Below are 26,638 nucleotides of genomic sequence, written 5' to 3'. Positions count from 1 at the left end.
AGGCCTGAAGTGAAAAGTAGAAAGGGGAAGTGTTAGTCAAAGAGCTCAGTTTTGGTTATATAAAGTGAGTAAGTCCTGGACTTACTGTACAGCATACTGCCTAGAGTCCCAATAGTGTATTACGTAGTATAGTTAAAATTTTTCTGAGATGTTAGATTTTATGTTAAATGTCCTTAGCAAAATGATAATAATAATGATGACAATAAATACAGGGACAAGAGGAAACTTTTGGAAGTCATGGATAAGTTCATGACATAGTTTGCAAGGAAGTTGTCACAGTTGTATACTTATCTTCAAGTTCATCAACATATATTAAATATATATAGTTTTTGTATGTCAAATTTTTTAATTAAAAATACTATACATAGTTATTTAAATTGCTTTCTTTCAATGTGTTCTCAATTATTTTGATAACTTTGTATTTATTAATTCTATTCTTTTGCTCGTATGGAAAGTTGACTTTTGTTTCTATGTTTCATGCAATATATTTGTTGAGTTTTACTATCTTTATTATACTGGGCTTCAGTAAAGAAATGAGGAAGTTATCTCTTTTCTATGCTCTGGAACAGAGAATCAGGGAAATGCAACTAAAATCATGGCATATCATTTCACATATATCAGAGAAAACAATAATTAGAATATGTCAGCTCTGGGGTTTGGGAAAGATGTGGAGCCTTGCACTCTGCTAATAGGAAGATAAATTTGTAACATTGATTAGGAGAACAATTTAGTACATTCTAAAGGAAATGGCAACCCACTCCAGTACTCTTGCCTGGAGAATCCCATGGACAGAGGAGCCTGGTGGGCTATAGTCCACAGGGTCGCAAAGAGTCGGATACGACTGAGCAAATCCTTAGTAATAAATATTAAGATGTACTTACACTACAAGCAATCAATTAAAGTCATGGGAATATAATAAAAATTTTCACATTGTCTTGTAAAAAGACATGAAAAGGTATTTTGGGTTACCCTGGTGGCTCAGTGGTAAAGAATCTGCTTGCAGTGCAGGAGAGAGTCCCTAGGTCAGAAAGATCCCGCGGAGGAGGAAGCGGCAACCTACTCCAGTATTCTTGCCTCGGAAATTCTATGGACAGAGGAGCCTGGCAGGCTACAGTCCATGGGTTGCAAAGAGTCAGACACAACTTAGCAACTAAACCACAACAAAAGGCATGTTTTCAGCATTACTATTATAAAGAAAAACATTGAAACCACTTAAATATCTATCAACAAAAAAATAGATAAATCAACAGTGCCATAAGTTACATTTGAAATAATTAAGTTAAAGCTATAAATATCAACATAGTTTAGTAGGTTCATATATTTCATTTCACAAATATAGTATGGAAATAAAAAACTTACAAAAAGATCTGCATAGTTTAATGTTATCTACATAAAAGATTTTAAGTATGCCCCAAAACATATATTTTTGGAATAGAGATGCATTTAGTCTACAAAGATAAACATTAAATTAGTAATAGATGATGGAAGTTATGCCCTGTTGAATTTTTAATTCCTTTTCAACTTTTATGGAAATGACTTTCTTCCTTTTTGGACTAAAACCATGAAATACCTTAACTGATCCGATTTTGAAAGGTCATTGTGTTTTTCTTTTGAACCGTATATTAATGATCAAGCCTTATTTTAATATGTTTCTAGACATTATTTGAACTTTTTGCATTGACTCACAAGAGAAATTAGCCTATGAGTGGTTTTTTAATGTATTTATCAAGTTTTTGGAATAGTATTACACCAACTTTATCTTTTAAAAGAATATAAAAATATTCCTTATCATCTGTGTTTCAATACGCTTAAATACACTTATCTATTCCTAAAGTTTCAGTAAATATACCTATAAAACCATTGATCCTTGCACTCTTTTAAGAATAGCACTTGAATAATTGTCCATTATTGCTCTCTTTGGCTTTGCATTTTATTCTCTGCTTTGGATAGATTTAGTCATTTATATTTGCTAGGAAATACATTTAGTTTATGTGGATAGCAAATCTGTTTGCACAGGCTTGAGCTGACATATTTTAATTTACTAATATCCTTTGTATCAGTAGTTTCATCCCCATTCCCACTTCTTACTTGTGTGTTTGTGCTTTCCCTATTTTATCTTTAATTCAATGTATAATCTATTTTTATTTTGTTTGTATTTTTCAAATAAGTAAATAGATTTATTATTTTTACTGCTTTTCTCTTTAGTAACAAATTTTTGTTATATCTTTATTAATATATTTATTCACATTTTTATACATTTTATAGCTGGTCACTTCCTAACTAAATGATATGAATGCTTAATTTACTTGTTTTTACTTTCTATTATTTAAACAAAATTATATTTTTTCATTGATTTTGCTAATTTCATATGCAAGAATATAAGCTTTTTAAAATTTTACTTTCTATAAAATTTGTGGTTTCAGTTTTTATTCTCTCCATGTTCTCTTTTATAGTTTTATTAGTTTATTTATATACTGGTTTACTAATTTTTACTAAAGGCTATCATCTGTGCCATTTCTACTTTTTGGAATACATTGATATATGTATTATTATTTATTACAACATCAATGTTTTTAGTATCCCAGGGTATGCAAAGTGTAGTATATTATCTTCTCATAAAATGTATCAGACTAAACTAGTTAGATTATTTTAGGCCATACTAATTTTTACTTTTTTAAGGTATATGGCCTCTCCTGGATATAGCTATCATTTGACATAATCTTTAATGTGTTGACTGTATCCCTTACAATTACACAGAGGAAGTGACATATAGATTCAAGAGATTAAATCTGATAGGCAGAGTGCCTGAAGAACTATTCACAGAGGTTTGTAACATTGTTCAGAAGGCCATGATCAAAACCATCCCCAAGAAGAAGAAATGAAAAGAGGCAAAATGGCTGTCTGAGCAGGCCTTACAATAGCTGAGAAAAGAAGAGCAGCAAAAGGCAAAGGAGAAAAGGAAAGCTATATCCATCTGCAGAGTTCCAAAGAATAGAAAGACTTTCTAAGTGATCAATGCAAAGAAATAGATGAAAACAATACAATGGGAAAGACTAGAGATCTCTTCAAGAAAATTAGAGATACCAGGGGAAATTTTCATGGAAAACTGAGCACAATAAAGGACAGAAATGGCATGGACCTAACAGAAGCAGAAGATATTAAGAAGAGATGGCAACAATACACAGAGTGAAAGTGAGTGAAGTGAAGTCGCTCAGTCGTGTCCGACTCTTAGCGACCCCATGGACTACAGCCCACCAGGCCCTCCGTCCATGGGATTTTCCAGGCAAGAGTACTGGAGTGGGGTGCCATTGCCTTCTCCATTAACAGCGGCTAGGCATATTATATTTACTTGGAGCTGGTATACTTGGTGACAGCCTTAGTGCCCTTGGACACAGCGTGCTTGGCCAGCTCCCCAGGTAGCAGCAAGCGCACGGCAGTCTGGATCTCCCTGGATGTGATAGTCGAGATGGCAACAATACACGGAAGAACTATACAAGAAAAGATCTTAATGATCCACACAACCATGATGGTGTGATGACTCACCTAGAGCCAGAAATCTTAGAGTGCAAAGTCCAGTGGGCCTTAGGAAGCATCACTATGAACAAAGCTAATAGAGGTGATGGAATTCCAGCTGAGTTATTTAAAATCCAAAAAGATGATGCTGTGAAGTGCTGCACTCAATAGGCCAGCAAATTTGGAAACGTCAGCAGTGGTCACAGGACTGGAAAAGATCAGTTTTCATTCCAATCTCAAAGAAAGGCAATGCCAAGAACGTTCAAACTACCACACAAATGCACTCATCCCACACGCTAGCAAAGTAATGCTCAAAATTCTCCAAGCAAGGCTTCAACAGTATGAGAACTGAGAACTTCCAGATGTCCAAGTTGGATTTAGGAAAGGCAGAAGAACCATAGATCAAATTGCCAACATCCGTTGAATCATCGAAAAAGCAAGGCATCTACTTACTTCACTGGCTATGCTAAACCTTTGACTGTGTGGAACACAACAAACTATGGAAAATTCTTAAAGAGATGGGAATACCAGACTACCTGATCTGATTCCTGAGAAATCTATATACAGGTCAAAAAGCAACAGTTAGAACCAGACATGGAACAACAGACTGGTTCCAAATCAGGAAAGGAGTATGTCAAGGCTGTACATTGTCACCCTGCTTATTTCATTTCTATGCAGAGTACAACATGCAAAATGCTGGGATGGATGAACACAAGCTGGAATCAAGATTTCTTGGAGAAATATAAATAATCTCAAATATACAGATGGCACCACTCTTATGGCAGAAAGTGAAGAAGAACTAAAGAGCCTCTTGAGGAGAGTGAAAAAGTTGGCTTAAAACTCAACATTCAAAAATCTAAGAGCATGGCATCCAGTCCCATGACTTCACAGAAAATAGATAGGGGAACAATGGAAACAGTGGGAGACTTTATTATCTTGGACTCCAAAATCACTGCAGATGGTGACTGCAGCCATGAAATTAAAAGACATTTGCTCCTTGGAAGAAAAGCTATGACCAACCTAGACAGCATATTAAAAAACAGAGACATTACTTTGATGCCAAAGTTCTATCTAGTCAAAGCTATGGTTTTTCCAGTAGTCATGTACGGATGTGAGAGTTGGACCATAAAGAAAGTTGAGCATTGAAAAATTGATGCTTCTGAACTGTGGTGTTGGTAAAGACTCTTGAGAGTCCCTTGGACTGCAAGGAGATGCAACCAGTCCATCCTAAAGGAGATCAGTCCTGGGTATTCATTGGAAGGACTGATACTGAAGCTGAAGCTCCAATAATTTGGTCACCCAATGTGAAGAACTGTCTCATTGGAACAGACCCTGATACTGGGAAAGATTGAAGGCAGGAGGAGAAGGGGATGACAGAGGATGAGATAGTTGGATGGCGTCATTGACTTGATGGACATGAGTTTGAGCAAGCTCCAGGAGTTGGTGATGGACAGGAAGCCTGGCGTGCTGCAGTCCATGGGGTCATAAAGAATCAGACACGACTGAGCAACTGAACTGAACTAAACTGCCCTCTAAGTAGTGCTATTGGTAAAAGTATTTTTTTAAAAATATAATAAATGTGATAAGAGGAAATAATGTGTTTTTCTTTTTAGAGCAGCTGAGATCTGTCATTAAAAAAAATAATGTTCTTGTTATCTATGAAAATTATGTTCCATCTCTAGAAAATAAAAGACCAGTAGATTCAGTCATTTCTAGTATTTACTCTGGTGAGAGTAAGCAGATTTGTTACAAATAACAAAATTTAGCAGACACAATTGCACACATACATTCCCAAGTGGTGAGTGGTAAAGAACCTGCCTGCCAATGCAGAAGACTTAAGAGAAGTGGGTTTGATCCCTTGGTTTGGATGATTCCCTGGAGGAGGGCATGGCAACCCACTCAAGTATTTTTGCCTTTAGAATTCCATGGATAGAGGAGCCTGCTGGGATACAGTCCATAGGGTCGCAAAGAGTCAGACACAACTGAAGCTACTTAGCACACACATACAATTATCATATCCCCTGGATCTGCTCCCATTTGTATAAAGCACTCTGTACTGGCTATTCATTATTTACAAGACTGGCTTATGTGCTGTTAGAAGTCAGAATAAGCAAGCTTTGAAAAGTTCCTTTGGTATCATGTATACAAAATGAATGAAATATACATGTTTAGATTCACTGTAGATTTCTTTTTCAAGATGCACTCATTTGATCTGTGAAGGTGTTCAGATGTGGCTGCATGTTTCAAGCATGCCTTCAGTGCTAACACACACTTTAGCTAATAATTGGAGAGCAAAAGTGGGGAGAACAGGATATTCAGTGTTAAGGTGTTTAGGGAGGGAAAACCTTGAACTCATGAATCAGTAGAGGATAGATAACCATTTCATCACCATCTCTGAGTGACCTTGAAAAGCTACATGCTATCTATCTGTTAGTCTTGCTATCTGTAGAATAGATGTGACTGCCATTTCCCTATGCATGTTAATGAATTGGTTCACAAACAGAGTAAGATGAATTTTGGTAACTCTGAAGACAAGAAATCTCTCAAGTCAAATGGTAGTATTGATATTACCTCCTCACCCTCTCCTTAAGAGCAGATAGATGTGTCTTCACCACCTGGCCCTCAAACACTTTGTTTGCATTTCTAGCAAAATAGTCTTGCGTTTATTGTTTCCACTTGTTTAGAGAATCTCCTTTAGCAGTTTGGTAGTCAGATCAAAATCGGGGGGGTTATATTCCAAGTATATCTTCATAGAACCACACAAAGCATGTAAGGTAGCTAAAGTCACCTACTCAGCCATATCAGTGCCTGACCTCCTGTGACTGGTTTAAAACTTAAGACATTTAAGAGTTAAAACTGAGGCAAGCTGCCTGTCTGTGCATATATGTCCATTCATTTCAACAGATGCTCACTTCTCATATGGGAAGTCTTTAAAATATATATATATATATATATATATATATATATATATATATATATATTGTGTTCGGGCTCTGAGGATATATAAACTAGAGTAAGACTACACCCTCCAAGAGTTTCTGCTGCTGCTGCTGCTAAGTCGCTTCAGTCGTGTCCGACTCTGTGGGACTCCATGGACTGCAGCCCACCAGGCTCCTCCATCCATGGGATTTTCCAGGCAAGAACAATGGAGTGGGTTGCCATTTCCTCCTCCAATGCATGAAAGTGAAAAGTCAAAGTGAAGTAGCTCAGTCGTGTCCGACTCTTAGCAACTCCATGGACTGCAGCCTACCAGGCTCCTCCATCCATGGGATTTTCCAGGCAAGACTACTGGAGTGGGGTGCCATTGCCTTCTCCCCAAGAGTTTCTAGTCTATTACAATTAATCTTTCTATTTCTCTTCTCACAGAAGGCCCTATAACATAGAAGTAGTCAGGCAGAGACCTCATGTAGGGGTCAAGAAGAAAGTGGAAGTTTCCAGGATAATATTCATTATGTGCTGTGCTTAGTCACTCAGTCGTATCCAACTCTTTGTGACTCCATGGACTGTAGCCCTTCCGTCTCTTCTGTCCATGGGGATTTTCCAGGCAAGAATACTGGAGTGGGTTGCCATGCCTTCCTCCAGGGGATCTTTCCAACCCAGGGATCAAACACAGGTCTCCTGTATTGCAAGTGGATTCTTTAACATCTGAGCCACCAGGGAAGCCCAATATTCATTGTACCCAGCATCATTAGCTGTATTTTAAAATCAATAAAACCTGCTGAGACTTGGTGAACCCGCATAATAAGAGAAGCCAACACAAGAACTTGTGTTAAGGGGATGGAAAGGTAGCAGCTTCTGACAAGTTTTTTTCAAGGCAATGAATGGGATACAGGGAACATGAAGACAGAGAAAACTGGCATTAGGCACAGAGTGAAGTCCCCCAGAGATCAACACATATGCAAATAGGCATTCATCTTGTTAACTTAGTAGCTTAAAATGGGGGGGGGGGGGCATTTTATTTCCTTTCCTATACTTGTAATTATTTGCTCTGTAAAATGCAAAATACAAGAGAACCATATCCAATGATTGAGATTCTGGTTTAAAGTGATCACCTATGTATCATATTGCTGTAATATATTAATTTTAGTATAAAAATTTCCTGCTGAGGATATGTGGTTAGCATTGTGTTTGCCTAAGATTTACATTGGACCTTCATGTCACACACAAAAGTAAAAAATGAAATTCTGTATGCCAACAGCCCAGACCTCCCCCTTTACAAGTGGTATCTTCTTATATGTTCTATAGCTGTAAGTGAAAAATGGCAGAGTCTTAATTCCCTTTCCTTGGGATCTCCAGAAAGCTACAAGGCCACTCTGAATGTTCCCACCAGGGTGTGCATCAGCAGGAGAGCTTATAAATATCAAGATATTTTCAGCTACCATGTCTGAGCAAGGATGATCTGGAAATACTTGGGTGGCCAAATGCAATGTTACAACATCATTCTCAATATCTGTCCATTATGATTTGGGAAAATAAATCCCTTCCAATTCTGAGCAGCTTCAGAAAAGCTATTTATTGTGAACAACTACTTAGGGGCTCCAGAATATCTAAGTGGCTGCTGTGTCCTCACATGCCATGGCTGTTTACCAGTATCTGTGATGTGGGTACTAAATTGGATTCTTAATACTTAGTCTCATTAAATCCACTTTTTGTGTTGGGGGTCACTGTCTTCCTAAGACTCTATTTTTTAACATGTGTTCACACACACCCAAAGCTGAGTGTTTAATGGAACACAGGAGACTCTGTTAACTATGTTACTCATTGAATGGAATAATCCATAAATAACTAACATGAAAACAAATCATTTTTACATTCAGATGCTTTTTTCCCCTAACCTCTCTCTCTCTCATTTCTGCTTATAGCTGCTGTTGAACATTACCCTGTCAACTCTTCAAGTATTTGACTGCAAAATATGCTCAGTAAATAATGTAGGGAGATTAACTAAATGGCACATAATTACCACAAATTTAGAGTCCCGTAAAAGAATATATTTCATCCATGATTAGAAGGCTTACAGACTTTCCAAATCCATTTTAATATATTTGACAGTAAGCCATGGGAAATTTTAAACAGCAGACAACGCTTATTCAGAATTCATAATAACTCAGCCTTAGATTACCATATTATTAAAGACTTCAGCACATGAAGCTACTAATTTGTTTCCTTTTCCTAAACACACATTCGCCAACCCAGCTCATTGTCACTAACCCCCACCACCAACAACTATAAACTTTTCTATGTTGAAAGCAGCATGAAATTGAAATTTGAGTTGATTTTTAAACTTTGCCACTAACAAGATTCAGTTCTGGCACAGACTCAAACAGGTCAATTAAGTAAAGCAATGAAGTGGTACAGGAAACTCTAATTTTTTTCTTTTTCTTTTTTTCCCTTCACTTAATTGGTGCCAGGGAAGGCTGGCTGCACTATCTCTGGTAAAGGAAAATGACCGTGTAGTAATTGTCTGAACAGCTTTAAAATGTCACTAAAAAAAAAAAAATCTTCCTCTCAGAACAGGGCTGGGATCCACAAAATTGGCGTGGCAACTGGAGAGCCCCGTTAGGAACTTGCACGATTTTTTTTTTTTTTAACTGATCATCAAAGGGCCCAGAACTGATGAATATATCATGTCTCTAATTTTTTTTTTTTTCTGGTACAAACATGCATGCTTGTGTTGAAGAAGCCATCATTATCCCTAGGCCACCATGACTGTCTGCTGAGAGCTTTCTTGAGCCATGGAACCATGTTCTTCCCCACGTAGGGAAGACCAGACATGTTGGAGGGCTGACACCGTAGGAGCAACTCTCAGTAAATAGGAGCTGGTATATCAGCTTCCTTGCTGGTTGGCTGAAGATGCTGGTTGTGACCTACACCATCTCCCTAAGAGCCCCAGCAAGGGGAGCAGTAACTTGCTCATTAATGTATCCTGTCATTGGCTTCCTTTCCTTTCCTGACTCATTCCCCACGTGTCCTACCCATGTTCCTTGTATCACTTACCAAACAAACTTTTTGCAATCAAATACATACCTCAGGGTCCCCCTTCTTGGGGAACCCAAGTCAAAGACAGAAGACTACTATACAGAAGGTGGATAAGAATATGGATTCTAGAGTCAAAATATTTGGGTTCAAGTCTTTGTTTCTATTACAGTAGCTGTGTGATTTTGGGTAATATATTCATCTTCCTCTTTGTAAAATTCAGCTGTGCTTGTTCCATCGAAAAATGTGATTATCCCTAAAATAATGCATGTAAAGCACACTATGTACCTGGCACATAGCAAATACCAAACAATTTTAAGTGACTATCTACTACTATTATTACTATTGTTATGGCCAAACGTTAGGCTAAAATTAAAAAATAATAATAATAATAAGTTAGCTAAATTAAAAAAAAAACAACCCTAGTTTCCATCTTCAAGTTGTTCAGAATTTAAAGGAAAGGTAGACACACAAACAAAAGAATAAAATCAATTATGACTTCATAGTAGTTGAATATAAAATACAGTTTCCTTTTAGCTTCTGTGAATATATAGATGAATTTCTACTTGACATACCTAGACATGTGCCAGTCTCAAGGGGGGAATCAGTTCAGTTCAGTTCAGTCACTCAGTTGTGCCCGACTCTTTGCGAACCTATGAATCGCAGCACACCAGGCCTCCCTGTCCATCACCAACTCCTGGAGTTCACTCAGACCCACGTCCATTGAGTCAGTGATGCCATCCAGCCATCTCATCCTCTGTCGTCCCCTTCTCCTCCTGCCCCCAATCCCTCCCAGCATCAGAGTCTTTTCCAATGAGTCAACTCTTCGCATGAGGTGGCCAAAGTACTGGAGTTTCAGCTTCAGCATCATTCCTTCCAAAGGGGGGGAATAGTTGAGTATAAACAAATTTGTGTTACTCATGTAATACTATAGAATCCTTATAAAACTAACATGCAAAGAATCCCTGCTTTTAACTAAATATAGTAAATATAGTGTCCTAGTTAATTGATTTGCATATTTTGTGTGTCAGATTCCCTTAAAATAAGGCTAAAAAACAGCCACTCAGTTGTGTTCGACTCTTTGCAACTGCATGGACTGTAGCCTGCCAGGCTCCTCTGTCCATGAAATTCTCCAGGCAAGAATATAGGAGTGGGGAACTATTCCCTTATTCAGGAGATCTTCCTGACCCAGGGATCAAACGCGTGTCTCCCACATTACAAGCAGATTCTTTGTAAGCCCCGGCTTGAGCCTCTATTTATGTCACATCTCCCCCTACCCATGAATCAGGTAAGTGTAGATGCTCCAAGCAGCAAATGATATGGGTGCTGTCCAGATTAATTGCTGAATTAATTAAACCATTCTATTTTATCAGAACACTTTCATAATGTACTTCTGGAAATGCATACATAAAGGCATACATACTCAAAGAGCCATTCACGCTATCTCAAAGGATAGCATTGTTACAGGATGACAGGGAAGAAATGGACAGTGGAGCAAGATGACCCATACCAACCCACATAATGCAGAGTAACAGACTGCCCCTCTGAATGTGTTCTTTTGATAGAAACATACCTAGTGGAAATATCTTAATGAAGAGACTTTGTTATCTACTAGGCAAGAATCCAACTGACTTCCTACTGAACCTGTGCTTGGCTCTGGGATTGAGTCCAGTGTCAGATACCATGTGGTATATTCAGTATATTGGGAGAAAAGTTTAACAGTTCACTGGCCCACATCCAGAAGTGAGTCTGACAATAGCCGCACCAGCTCTGGTTAGAAGGGAAACTTCTGTTTCTCCTCTATTCTGTATCCTTCACTGTGTCCAGGCACCTCAAATAACATTAATAATAAATTTTAAAAGAAAAAGATACAAAAAAATAAAGATTTCATGACCCTGGTTCTCATCAACACCTTGGAGCTGAGTGCCTGCAAGGCATCAGACACCAAAAAGGACTCAGTATTTGCCCTTTAAGAGATGACTTCTTTTTTTTGTTTTTTCCTAAGCGTGTTTATAGATTGACTGTAGCTGGCATGAGCTCACAGTTGTGACTGGCTCTAGAGATGATCAGTCCCTTTAGTTCCTTTGAAAACATATGCATTTGAAGCTTTTCTTCCCTTTGAACAAGGAGCGCTGATGAAAGAAATTTTGTTGTTGGTAACAGGGAGACCTGCCGCGCTATAACTTGAAAGCCCACCTGCACTTTAAAGTTGAAACCTCAGCCCAGCCCTTAGGGAAAAAAATAAATTAAAAAGAGCAGTTCTGTTCTGCTTTGAGAAAAATCTCAAGTTTCAAGAGTGAATAATTAGAGAAAATCACAGTTCTGCCTTGCTGCTTTTTTCCATTTCTGTGTTCTCCTTGGCAAGACCTTGACATTATTGGAAACCACGGTCTATTTTTTCCTCCCAAGATTATGCAGTGCAGACTGTAGACACTCCCTAATGGCTGTGGCACAGAAGCCTCTGAGTTTGACATCTGTACCATGTGGCTTTAGAAACTCAGGATTTGGCAGTTCATTCTCAATGGGTGACATTCCTGGTGTGGATCACAAGGTGACTTCATTAGGACTTAATACAACTTACAAAATAATTTTTCTTCATATTATGACAGCATTTATTTTCCTAAGCTTCTCATTTTGAGAAAGAATTAACTCATCTTGGAACCATCCCAGATAGAACTACTTGGTATTCACTGACTACACACTGTCTTTCCTTCTACTGTTCTCTCCAGTAGAGCACTCATCTCAAATAACCTTATCCTTTTTCAATAATTTCAATGTTCTATCCTTCAGCGTCTGAATCAACCGATCTTTTCCATAAAGCCATGTTGATTTTCTCAGCTAATCTTTCCCTCCTCACTGAATCTTACATCCTGCTTTTTCTTCTTTCTTTTAAACTGAATCCTATTCACTTTCCCTACACATAGAAGCTTCTCAAATTTGACTGGAAATTTCTCTGCAATAGTATGTCCTGAGCTACTTGTACTGGGATCTGGTAACCAATAAATGGGCTTCCCTGGTGGCTCAGATGGTAAAGAATCTGCCTGCAGTACAAGAGACATGGGTTCTATCCTTGGGTCGGGAACATCTCCTGGAGAAGGAAATGGCTACCCACGCCAGTATTCTTGCCTGGAGAATTCCATGAACAGAGGGACCTGGCGAGCTATAGTCCATGGGGTCACAAAGAGTCAGACACAACTGATCAACTAATAGTTTTACTTTTTTTCAACCAATAAATATTGTTGCATTTATATGTTAGAATATTAACTATGTGGGAAGGTTATTTTCCTCTGGTCATGTTTGTCAAGATTGGCCATGCAAAAGCTCAATAAAAAGCAGCTGATTATCAAGCAACAGCAAGAACCATGAGATATCCATGATTCATCATCCTAGAGCTTTATTTGTTTGCTGGTTTGCTGGTCTTGTTATTTGTTTGTTTTAATTTTGGATGGTTTAGAAAAGAATATTGTAATGTGCTTTTGGTGTCCAGCATCACATCTTCTTGGCCCACCTCTGATCTGAGTCACAGGGCTAGGAATGAGGCATGCAGGCTTGCAGCACTACCTCTCACAAAGCCATGGTGAATCTCTGCATTTCTGCCTCATGACTCAGGGATCCACCTCACCAAGTGAATGTAGAACCCATAATCGATGGACTATTCAAACCCTTGAGAGGGGGCCACTCTCAAAGAGGGACAAGAACCAACAGACAAGTTCCTGAGCCTCTTACTCTTTGTCAGGTAATTTGGGGAGGAACCTTTCAAAGGTTCCTATGGAATTGAACCTCTATTTACTACAGAAGCAAACTTGATCATGAAAAACATATAGGTTACGTCACTCTTCTCCATTCCCTCATTCCTGCCTTGAAGGATCACTATCCAAGTGAAATACTTGTACCTGACCCCTATCACAAGGACAAACAAACCAGGAATATAGGAATGAGGCCAAGAAACAGACATTCAGGTGGCGACTATGACATTGGATCATTCTGATGCCAATAGAGCTCCATTGCTAATAGTGAGTGCAGTCATGATAACACTTGATGTGTGGAAATACCACAATTACCATGATTTCAGCTTGTGACAGATTGGGATATAACACAGATGTAAGGGCAAACATTGGTGGATATAACAGCTTCAGCATTTGGACAGTGTGGGTGCAATAGGCACTGTAAGAAGAGTGGAGTAGGTTGGCTTTTGCTGACAGCTTCGTGCTGGGCTGTACTTAGTAGTTCAGTCATGTCTGACTCTTTGCAAGCCCATGGACTGTAGCCCACCAGGCTCCTCTGTCCATGGGGATTCTCCAGGCAAGAATACTGGAGTGAGTTGGTATGCCCTCCTCCAGGTGATCTTCCCAGCCCAGGAATCAAACCCAGGTCTCCTTATGGCAGGTGGATTCTTTACCATCTGAGCCACCAGGGAAGATGGAGAATACTGGAGTGAGTAGCCTATCCCTTCTCCAGAGGAACATCCTGACCCAGGAATACTTGAACTGGGCTCTCTTGCATTGCTGGTGGCTTTCATTTCAGTTCAGTTCAGTCGCTCAGTCGTGTCCAACTCTTCGCAACCCCATGAACCGCAGCACTTCAGGCCTCCCTGTCCATCACCAATTCCCAGAGCCTACCCAAATTCATGTCCATTGAGTTGGTGATGCTATCCAATCATCTCATCCTCTGTCATCCCCTTCTCTTCCTACCCTCAATCTTTCCCAGCATCAGGGTCTTTTCAAATGAGTCAACTCTTCACATCAGGTGCCCAAAGTATTGGAGTTTCAGCTTCAATATCAGTCCTTCCAATGAACACCCAGGACTGATCTCCTTTAGGATGGACTGGTTGGATCTCCTTGCAGTCTAAGGGACTCTCAAGAGTCTTTTGCAACACCACAGTTCAAAAGCATCAATCCTTTGGTGCTCAGCTTTCTTTATAGTCCAACTCTCACATCCATACATGACTACTGGAAAAACCATAGCCTTGACTAGATGGACCTTTGTTGACAAAATAATGTCTCTGCTTTTTAATATGCTGTCTAGGTTGGTCATACAGCTTTAGGTACCTTAAGGAAAGAGAATGGCAGGATTCAATCAATAGCTTCAGGGCACATTATGAAAGCAGGTGTTTTTTTGTTTTGTTTTTTGGCCACATTCAAAAGACTTCCATTTCCTGAAGATAGAGGGCAGTTTATTTTCTAAAATCATGGCAAGTGATAAATATAAGCCTGGCCTAAGTTCTTCCAACAGTGTATCCAATAAGTATGTGGATTCATGAAGTGGCCATTTCCCTGGTTCATTATATTGTCATCAACTTGATATGGAGGAAAAGATAGACTTAAGTAAGAAATCCATAGACGTCACTTCCCAGCTGAGTAGGGGACATGCAAAAAAAGCAACTCTAGGGAAGAAACATATAGATAGATCCAAAGACATAGCAAAAAGTGTGCAGATTTTTGTGTCTCACTTTGATGGCAACAGAGAGCTTCAACTGTGGATGAGGCATTCAAATATATAGTAGACAGAATGGCTCATTCAGAGGATGTCAGCCCATTTCTGTCCTTAGCCTTTCGAGGGCTTGTACAATGGGTGATGAAAGGAGCAGCCATGGTGGCAGGGATGGGTCTCAAGAAGGGCTCTTTCTCATCAAAGCTGATCTAGCCACTGCTGCTGATCCACGTCCAACCAGTCAATATCAGTGGCTGACTGGTCAATATGGGAATATGCTTCAAGAAAACCAGACAGCCACTTGGTGGCAAGGTGACTCCACTGGACTCATTCAACCCTGATGAAGCACTTATTCTTCCTTATTAAAAATAACAACTCATTCAGATATGAGTTTGGCATCTTCCTAGAATATTCTGCCAGCCCTATTATCCAAGGGCTTGCAGGAATGTTAAGATGAGCCTGACTTAGGGGCATGAATCCTATAAAGTTTTGTTTTGGACCAAGAAATTCACTTTAAAGCAAGTAAGATATGATAATGGACTCATGACCAGAGTATTGATTCTGCCTACCATGTGCTTTATCGTCTCAAAGCAGATGTCCTGATAGAATTTTAATAAATTATTAAGGGTTCAGCTAAGGCACCAGCTTGCAGATGAAATGCTAATGGATAGAAGTTGTTCTCAAGACTTCTGTATATGCACTATAATAATAATAGAGTCAAAAGCGAGGCTACATCAGATTGGAGAGCAATAGATGGATATATGTTTGGTCTTTTTATTCATTATTCCCAGAAACCAGTCCAGAGACTTTGTGTTTTCTGGCACCACAATGTTAAGCTTTGCTGGATTAAGATTCCTGTTTTCAAACAAAGAATATTTCCACTGAGAGATGCAGTGAAAATTCCATTGGACCCAAAGTTAAAAATGCTGCCAGGTCACTTTGGGCACTACACATAGGAAGGCCAACAGGCAAAGAATGATTGGTGTTCTCAACCCTGCTTATCACAAAAAGCTGGGTTGCTGTTACATCAAGAGGTGAGAAGGATTATATTTGGAACTATGGGAATTTACTAATGTGCATTTTGGAGTTTTATGTCTGGTCTGTACTGTAAGTAGGAAATTAAAGCCAACACAGCCTGACAAGTGAGGGAAAATCAAGGGATTATCCCTAAGGAAGAAAGGTTGGCTTTCGTCACTGCAATGAGAATGAGTAAATAACCTCAGGGCTAAATTTCTCCTTGAAGGTGAGAAAAATCTAGGATGGGTGATGAGGAAGGTACAGAATGTATATCAATTTTACTCTCAGAACCAATTGCAGGAGGAAAGCTTGTAGCTCATTTTATTAAATTCCCTGCATTTTCGTACTACCCCAGAGGTCTTTGCCACATTCAGTTCTCATAGCCAACCCCAACAATTCAATAGTACACCTTTATAATATGCCTTTATTGAATTTTCTACCTTCCCTGTCTCTTTCACCTAACTCTCACTGATGCCTCTTGAAATGATTTCCTAAAGACACCACCCCAAATCAAGTATTTATCTCAAGCTCTGTTCTTGGCAGAACCCAAGCCAAGCCAAACATCTTTACATCTGATAAATACATACACTGTGAAATAAAATACACACTATATGATTCCAAAATAAAATTGTATTTCTGGTCAATATACTGCATGATGGCAGGTTGCTTCTGACCAAGTCAGCCTCATGTTTCCCTCAGCTTGACTGAATTTTAGAAAAGTTTCTCCTGCCTCTAAGCCCCTGACGTCCTTTCTTTTTTTTTTTTTTTTAAGAGCATTTACTTTAGAAACTTGTAATTACAAATTCTTTATCTGCTCCTCTGAGATGTAAATCTTTTTCCAGTCTCTTGCCAGTTTTATCATCCAGGAATGTCTTTCTCAAGGACCTGGGAGCTATCTATTTGAAATATAATCACCAAGGGAAAATAGTATCCCTATCACCAAGTGTCTGGGAGAGTAGGGGTCTAACTTCTGTGGGAGTTTCATCATAAAACTACCTGCTGTCATGAAGATAAGAAAAAGTTTATTTTTCCTTTGGTTAAGGCCAATTAGCAAACACAGATGGCCTAAGAGTTTCCCCACTCTAGCTCTTAAAATCTCTCCAGCCTCTTGTTTCAGCAATATTGAGTTCAGACTGCAGTCTGGTCTCTATCTCCTGTTGCAATCGTGTTGAAAAAGTCTTCCTTCCATCTTTAACTTTGTCCAGTGCAACTTTTGCTTTGAGGGCCAAGAAAATTCTAGGACACAAATGTCCTCCCTTCTGCCATAGAGCTGTTTGGGGAAATTTTAACAAAATAGCAAACAGATTTCCCTTGTAGGAAGGCACCAACACAATTTATTTCTCCAATATGACCCAGGACAAATCTAGTGACACAATATGTGTGTGCTATGTACTTGCTAAATAGCCGTACATTAGATCCGGCTACCACCATCTCTCCTGGGTACCTGATGGGATATCTCAGTTTTTCTAAGCCTCAGCCTTACTAAAACTTGAATCATATGCCTGGTACAATAGTTTGATGCCACCCTATCTCTTGCTCTTAAGGTAAAGCTCAAATTAACATGCTTTGCATAATTTTACATGCTCTGCCCTCATCTCACCTTCCAACCTTCTTCAGTGATCAAATATGGTTCACTCAAGAAGAGAGTTACACAAATGCACTGTCTTAGCACATATGGCTCTTTCCAAGTTGAAAACATTTCCTTTCCAGTCTTCATTTGTTCTCATCCTTCAGGTCTCTTTAGTTCCTTTGAGGCACTTTTTGATCCCCACATCTGAGTTAATTGCCTGCTGTGTATCATTGTACTTCACTGCACACCTCTTTGTCTTCACATCACCTCCACCCTTTCCTCCAGACTGTGAGGATCACAGAGCCCAGCCTACAGTAGGCACAAAATAAATTTCTGCCAAATGAATGATTAAAACCTTTGTCTTTTTATCATGGTCATATGTTACCATGAGCTGATTAATATTTTATCCAGTGGACAAGGCTTCTAAAATAATAGAGGGGAGAAAAAGGAGCTTTACTTTAGAAAATACAGCTCCATACTGAAAGAAACTCAGTGAGAATTTAAGGACACTTTATTTTTATCCTATTGCTATGGCTTTCTAAAAATTTCCACAACTATAGGCATCTACTTTCTGGTCTCAGATGTATGTTCTTTCTCCTAATATAGGAAAAGATTTTTTCCAAGAGACAAATCACTCAATGAAGGAGAGAATCAGGACTCTCTTGCCCAACCTATCATATCTTTGGAAGCTGTTAGTCCCACCTGAAAATCAAGGTGCCTTTGATATAAGCAAGAAAAATCTTCAGTGCATGGAAACTGAGCCTATTAGAGAATTGGCTCTCACAGAATGATAACCAGGGCTCTGAACATCATAACACCAATTTGTTATGGTCAAGAGTCATAAAAATGACTTGCATGGCACATTTACATACCTAATTTCTTCACAGTTCAACAATATGATGGGGTTTACATTATCATTCCCATTGTATAGATAAGAAAATAAGGCGCAGAAAAGCTGTGAGACATCACTCTAGGTCAACGAGTTGCTTTGTCAATGATCTCTCATCTCTGTGTCCACTGCCTACTGGCACCTTATCCTGAAATCTAGTTACAGCTCACTTTGGCCCTCTTCCTCAATCTAGAATTTACATGTCATCATCAGTTTACAACCAAGCTATCAGTCTCAGCCCTTTGGTTACCTGGGATCAGCATTTAATTTATACCCCCTAACAGTTCAGCTTGAGAGGTAAAATCTCTCCTAAGAGGTGGAAAGGTTTTGCCATCTGTCACAAGAAGCAAACAAAATGCCCCTATGAATGGCTGAGAGCAGCCCAAATAATGTCCTTCTACTTGGTGTCACATCAAACGTCCTTATGTAGTTGCTACTAGTGTTGAGATCTTTCCAAATGGCTATAATCGAACTGCTATCCATGAAGTTGTTATTCAGATAAATATGTATGAAACAGAGAGAAGAGAAAAACGAGATGTGTGAGAGTTAGGATACTCCACAGATATTAGGCTTATTTTCTGACATCGTTATTTTGCATTTTATATGCTCATCCTCCCATGAGGTGGAGGCAGAGGAAGTGTTGTATGACTGTGAGTTACAAAGACACTATCTTTTTCTACAAATGAGTATATACACATACAGCTCCACATATAAGTATATATACATTTACAGTATCATATATCCCTGTATGTGTAAATTTCCTCACATATGAATATTACTATTATTTTCAAAACGAGTTTTCAGTGTGTTGGGTACTCTGCTAAATATTTTATATGTTATCCAATCAAAGCTCTCACAACCCTAGTAGGTGTTAGCAAACCCCTCAGTTTATAGAAGAGGAATCTGAGGCTCAGGATGTTTAAAAAATTGACCACATCAACATAACTAGTAAATATTAGAGATGGGTATAGAACTTAGACTCTCCTCTACACTCATGTTATGGTATAACCTAGGATCTGCTGTAAATAGAAGAAACAAATCCTGTAATCAACAGTAATTACAAATGAATGTGTTTTTCCAACCAACTATGATTCCACTTTACAAGTTATAATGATTTTTCCTCTAATCAGATCAGATCAGATCAAATCAGTTGCTCAGTCATGTCCGACTCTTTGCGATCCCATGAATTGCAGCACGCCAGGCCTCCCTGTTCATCACCAACTCCCAGAGTTCACTCAGACTCACATCCATCGAGTCAGTGATGCCATCCAGCCATCTCATCCTCTGTCGTCCCCTTCTCCTCTTGCCCCCAATTCCTCCCAGCATCAGTCTTTTCCAATTAGTCAACTCTTCGCATCAGGTGGCCAAAGTACTGGAGCTTCAGCTTTAGCATCATTCCTTCCAAAGAAATCCCAGGGCTGATCTCCTTCACAATGGACTGGTTGGATCTCCTTGCAGTCCAAGGGACTCTCAAGAGTCTTCTCCAACACCACAGTTCAAAAACATCAATTCTTCGGCACTCAGCCTTCTTCACAGTCCAACTCTCACATCCATACATGACCACAGGAAAAACCACAGCCTTGACTAGATGAACCTTTGTTGGCAAAGTAATGTCTCTGCTTTTGAATATGCTATCTAGGTTGGTCATAACTTTCCTTCCAAGGAGTAAGCGTCTTTTAATTTCATAGCTGCAGTCACCATCTGCAGTGATTTTGGAGCCCCCAAAAATAAAGTCTGACACTGTTTCCATTGTTTCCCCATCTATTTTCTATGAAGTGATGGGACCAGATGCCATGATCTTCGTTTTCTGAATGTTGAGGGTTAAGCCAACTTTTATCACTCTCCACTTTCACTTTCATCAAGAGGCTTTTTAGTTCCTCTTCACTTTCTGCCATAAAGGTGGTGTCATCTGCATATCTGAGGTTATTGATATTTCTCCCGGCAATCTTGATTCCAGCTTGTGCTTCTTCCAGTCCAGCGTTTCTCATGATGTACTCTGCATATAAGTTAAATAAACAGGGTGACAATATACAGCCTTGAGGAACTCCTTTTCCTATTTGGAACCAGTCTGTTGTTCCATGTCCAGTTCTAACTGTTGCTTCCTGACCTGCATACAAATTTCTCAAGAGGCAGATCAGGTGGTCTGGTATTCCCATCTCTTTCAGAATTTTCTACAGTTTATTGTGATCCACACAGTCAAAGGCTTTGGCATAGTCAATAAAGCAGAAATAGATGTTTTTCTGGAACTCTCTTGCTTTTTCCATGATCCAGCATATGTTGGCAATTTGATCTCTGGTTCCTCTGCCTTTTCTAAAGCTTGAACATCAGGAAGTTCATGGTTCACATATTGCTGAAGCCTGGCTTGGAGAATTTTGAGCATGACTTTACTAGCGTGTGAGATGAGTGCAATTGTGCGGTAGTTTGAGCATTCTTTGGCATTGCCTTTCTTTGGGACTGGAATGAAAACTGACCTTTTCCAGTCCTGTGGCCACTGCTGAGTTTTCCAAATTTGCTGGCATATTGAGTGCAGCACTTTCACAGCATTATCTTTCAGGATTTGGAATAGCTCAACTGGAATTCCATCACCTCCACTAGCCTTGTTCATAGTGATGCTTTCTAAGGCCCACTTGACTTCACATTCCAGGATGTCTGGCTCTAGGTCAGTGATCACACCATCGTGATTATCTGGGTCGTAAAGATCTTTTTTGTGTGGTTCTTCTGTGTATTCTTGCCATCTTTTCTTAATATCTTCTGCTTCTGTTAGATCCATACCCTTTCTGTCCTTTATTGAGCCCATCTTTGCATGAAATAAATACATTAATTCAGGTAAAAATTTGGGGACTGCAGTATTAAGAGGCAGGTGTGCATGTTTAGTCACTCAGTCATGTCTGATTCTTTGTGACTCTTTGGACTGTGGCCCACCAAGCTCCTCTGTCTGTGGAATTTTTCATGCATGAATAGTGGAGTGGGTTGCCATTTCCTCCTTCAGGGGATCTTCCTGAATCAGGGATCGAACCTGCATCTCCTGGGTCTCCTGCACTGCAGGCACATTCTTTACCTGCTCTGCCATCAGGGAAGCCCATTAGAGGCAGGGACCCTGTCTAATTCCTTTTAATATAAGACTAGGCATATTGATGCTTCTTCAGATGGTAGGAGTCTAAAGCTCAAGCTGTGATGACTGAAAGCACTAGTCAGTACACTGGGTCTGGAATTGGAACTGTTATCTAGACCTCAGCTCAGTGCTGTATCCACAAAAACAAAACTGCATCTTTCAGTCATAGAGGTTTTCTGCAAAACTCACCTGAATGTGTGAAGTGCTGGGTGATATGCTTTGGAGAATATACATAAGATTCAAATAAAGACCTTCTGGGAGCTTAAGGAAAAATGAAATATCTACATACATAACTTTTGCACAATATTGAAAGACAAATGCTAAAAAAAAAAATAGAAGTTTAGAAAAAGAGTAATGAACAGTTAAAGGAAGGTAATGTTACTTCTTAAGTCATGTTTAGAGTGGATGAAGCCCTGGTCTTAGATCCACACAGTTCCAGGGAGGAAATGGCAACCCACTCCACTCCAGTATTTTTGCCTGGGAAATTCCATGGACAGAGGAGCATGGTGGGCTGCACTCCATGGGATCAAAGAGTTGGACACAATTGCACATGTGCATACACACACACACACACACACATACATATATATTCATACAGTATAGAAGTACACTACATTGTCTCTATATTATATAGTCAGTCAGTCAGGTCAGCCACTCAGTCATGTCCGACTCCTTGCGACCCCATTGAGTGCAGCATGCCAGGCCTCCCTGTCCATCACCAACTCCCGAAGTTTACTTAAACTCATGTCCATTGAGTTAGCGATGCCATCCAACCATCTCATCCTCTGTCATCCCCTTCTCCTGCCTTCAATCTTTCCCAGCATCATGATGTTTTCCAATGAGTCTGTTCTTCACATCAGGTGGCCAAAGTATTGGAGTTTCACCCTCAATATCAGTCCTTCCAATGAATATTCAGCACTGATATCCTTTACGATGAACTGGCTGGATCTCCTTGCAGTCCAAGGGACTCTCAAGAGTCTTCTCCAACACCACAGTTCAAAAGCATAATTCTTCAGTGCTCAGCTTTCTTTATAGTCCAACTCTCACATCCATACATGACTACTGGAAAAACCATAGCCTTGACTAGACGGACCTTTGTTGGCAAAGTAATGTCTCTGTTTTTTAATAAGCTGTCTAGGTTGGTCATCACTTTTCTTCCAAGGAGTAACCATCTTTTAATTTCAATACTGCAGTCACCATCTGAAGTGATTTTGGAGTCCAAAAAAATAAAGTCTGCCACTGTTTCCCCATCTATTTTCCATGAAGTGATGGGACCAGATGCCATCTTAGTTTTCTGAACACTGGAGTTTAAGCCAACCTTTTCACTCTCCTCTTTCATTTTCATCAAGAGGTTCTTTAGTTCTTCACTTTCTGCCATAAGGGTGGTGTCATCTGCGTATCTGAGGTTATTTATATTTCTCCCGGCAATCTTGATTCCAGCTTGTGCTTCATCCAGCCCAGCATTTCTCATGATGTACTCTGCATATAAATTAACTAAGCAAGGTGATAATATAAAGTCTTGACATATACCTTTCCCTATTTGGAAGCAGTCCAAATATATACTACTATATATACTATATTATGTAGTATATATATTTAAATCTATCATAGTGCATGATGGATTGTAAGAACTCTGTAAAAATGTTTTCTTTCCAATAAATCAAATAAGGGGAGATAGCAGGTTAAAGGTTTTGGATAGATTAGGAGAATTTGTCAAAGCAGATACGTTTGTTTCATGGTAAGACAGCCGGGGCATGAATCAAAGCAGAGTGAGTTCAGTTCAGTTCAGTTCAGTTCAGTCGCTCAGTTGTGTCTGACTCTTTGTGACCCCATGAACGGCAGCACAACAGGCCTCCCTGTCTATCATCGACTCCCAGAGCCTACCCAAACTCATGTCCATTGAGTCAGTGATGCCATCCAACCCTCTCATCCTCTGTCATCCCCTTCTCCTCCTGCCCTCAATCTTTCCCAGCATCAGGGTCTTTCAAATGAGTCAGCTCTTCGCATCAAGTGGCCAAAATATTGGAGTTTCAGCTTCAACATCAGTCCTTCCAATGAACACCCACGACTGATCTCCTTTAGGATGGACTGGTTGCATCTCCTTGCAGTCCAAGGGGCTCTCAAGAGTCTTCTCCAACACCACAGTTCAAAAGCATCAATTCTTTGGTGCTCAGCTTTCTTTATAGTGCAACTCTCACATCCATACATGACTACTGGAAAAACCATAGCCTTGACTAGAGGGACCTTTGTTGACAAAGTAATGTCTCTGTTTTTTAATATGCTGTCTTGGTTGGTCATAACTTTCCTTCCAAGGAGTAAGCATTACATTTAAAGATTAAAATCTTTTAATTTCACGGCTGCAATCACCATCTGGAATGATTTTGGAGCCCAAAAAAATAAAGTCCGTCACCGTTTCCACTGTTTCCCCATCTATTTGCCATGAAGTGATGGGACCAAACACAATGATCTTAGTTTTCTGAATGTTGAGCTTTAAGTCAACTTTTTCACTCTCTTTCACTTTCATCAAGAGGCTCTTTAGTTCTTCACTTTCTGCCATAAGGGTGGTGTCATCTGCGTATCTGAGGTTATTGATATTTCTCCAGGCAATCTTGATCCCAGCTTGTGCTTTCTTCAGCCCAGCGTTTCTTAAGATGTACTCTGCATATAAGTTAAATAGCAGGGTGACAATCTACAGCCTTGACGTACTCCCTTTCCTATTTGGAACCAGTCTGTTGTTCCATACTTGAGAATCATAAGCAATCCGAAAATGTAAAAAAAAAGAAAAATGTGAGTTACACAGGAGGGACATGTCTGTGTCACGTTTGATTTATGCAAAGGGAACTCAATTTGGGAAGACAGTTTAGACCAGATAAAAGAGGACCTGATGGTAGCCTAAACAATTTAGAAATATATTTGTGTAACATGGGATGTAATTGATGGAGTGGAGGGATGTCATGGCATCATGTTTATGTATTTGTTTTAGGGAAACAAGTAGAAAAGCAGTGTCAAGGGCTAATTAGAAGATAAATAAATTGTAGGCCAGGATATCATAAAATCAGCCAGAGGAATATTCTAGGCCAGTGAATGAATGATTAAATTTGGGCAATGTCTGTGTAGATGAAGGAATTAGGCCAGTACAAGACAGTGGTTAAGAATGCTACAGAGATATGATCAAAGATTATACTAGCACTCTGACACTAAAGTATTAGGAATGTTGTGGTATCATTAACGTAAATAACTATGTTGGAATGTCCTGTATGGCTGAGAGAAATGGTCAGTTACTGAGTTTGAACTTTCAAGTTTCAGAGAAATTTATAAACATAAGGAAAAAGAAGACAGGAAGAAATATAATTCTTAGCCTGGAAGAGAGCCTAAGGTTCTATAAACATTTGATTCCTATTTACAGTGAGGTCAAAATGGAAGTTTGGGGATTAAGTGAGGAAATAATAGAAATAGATGTGGTTAAGGTCAGGTTTATAGAGCTTTACATGGTAAGTACAGAAGGAGAAGAGATTTGAAAATGGCAGTAATTTTAGAAGCGGAATGAAATAACAGAAGATAGAATATCATGGAAGCCAATGGAAGGTAGTTTCAAGAAAGATTTTCAAAATTGGATGGGAAACAAAAATGATATAGGCCAAATAGTCATTGCATTTGGTTAAAGAAAATTTCACAGAAAGAGAACTATTGACTAATGATATGGAAACCAAATTATAGAATTTAGCAATCAGAGGGTGGGGATAATGAAAGTAAGTAGCATGGAACAGTAGTTTTCAATGAGGCAATTTTCCTCCCAGGGGACATTTGACAATATCTGCAGGCATATTTGGTTGTCGCAATGGGGAGAGGAGTGCCTGCCACTATTATCCAGTGACTAGAGGCCAAGGATGCTGCTAGTCATCTTACAGAGCATAGGAGAGCTCTAGACAACAAAGAATCATGCAGCCCAAAGGACATAGTGCTGAGGGCGAGAAACCCTGGTACAGTATGAAAGGAAAGACTTGTTGAGGGATTGAGAAAACAACAAGATCAAAGATTAGGGACTGTCTGTATTTTCTTCTATTGAATTTAATGACATCACACTAGTTTCTTCCCTCAGGCCATTTGCAATTCTCTATTTTGGGCTGGCTCTTCCTCCTCTGTTCAATCTCTAAATATGTTTGTCCTCTATTGTATCACTTCTTTTGTCAATATTCTCTGTTCCTCTTTGGCTGATCTCATTCAGCCAAGTACTATTTGTGTAATAATGAAGCTCAAATTTATAATTTCTATTTCTGACCACTTGAATGAGCTCCAAACACCAACTTACTGATTACTTGACACCTCCTCTTAGGTAGTTAATAAGCATCTCAGAATTATAGCCTCCATAGAAAAACTACATATTTCATCACTATCAAATGTGTTTCTCCTGCAGTCTTTCACACCTCAGTAAATGGTATCAACATAGACGGATACAAGCGAACATCCTAAGAGTCATTCTTTCTATATTTCATCTCCTCCATTGAATGTATCAGCAATTCTCATTAGTCCTACACCCAATACACATCTTGAACCTCTCTGCTTCGTTTATAACATGCTGGACCATATTATAATTATTTGTTTCACAGACTAATTCCAGTGATCTCATGGAATTGGTTCTCTGTTCCCCATTTTGCTGATAATAACCCAACTGGAAAAGGTCAGTTTGTATTCAAATCCCAAAGAAGGTCAATCCCAAAGAATGTTCAAACAATGGTTCAATTATGCTGTTGTACATTTCACATGCTAGTAATATTATGCTCAAAATTCTTCCAGCTTCAGCAGTATGTGAACCAAGAACTTCCAAATGTACAAGCTAGGCAGAGGTACCAAAGCTCTAATTCCCAGCATTTGTTGAATCATGGAGAAAGCAAGGGAATTAAAAAAAAAGAAATTTAGTTCTGCCTTATTGACTATACTAAAGACTTTGTGTGAATCATGACAAACTGGGGGAGAGTCTTAAAGAGATGGCAGTACCATACCACCTTATCTGTATCCTGAGAAACGTGTGCAGTTCAAGAAGGAATAGTTAGAACCAGACAGGAAACTGACTGGTTCAAAATTGGGAAAGGAGTACTACAAGGCTGTATATTGTCACCCAGCTTATTTAACTTCT

The 26,638-nt window shown here is 39.2% G+C and overlaps 1 long non-coding RNA gene across 3 annotated transcripts in view; it reads right to left on the bottom strand.

The window, feature by feature from the left end:
• Positions 1–26,638, bottom strand: part of LOC147344290 (uncharacterized) — a 611,360-nt gene that overhangs the window by 309,880 nt on the left and 274,842 nt on the right. Inside the window, exon 5 of one of the 3 annotated variants that reach the window (XR_015155375.1) lies at positions 7,577–10,359. The exons of the other annotated variants lie outside the window; for them this stretch is intronic. This is a non-coding gene — a long non-coding RNA (uncharacterized LOC147344290). Of the gene's footprint in view, positions 1–7,576; positions 10,360–26,638 lie in introns of those variants that run through there. 3 annotated transcript variants of the gene reach the window in all.

The sequence above is a fragment of the Bos grunniens genome, chromosome 26, assembly GCF_055505025.1.
Source record: "Bos grunniens cultivar Pamir isolate PY7600 chromosome 26, Bosgru_T2T1.0, whole genome shotgun sequence".
In the NCBI taxonomy this organism is placed as follows: domain Eukaryota; kingdom Metazoa; phylum Chordata; class Mammalia; order Artiodactyla; family Bovidae; genus Bos; species Bos grunniens.
The sequence above is the reverse complement of the archived record's forward strand: the minus strand, read 5'-3'. Positions and strand labels throughout refer to the sequence as shown.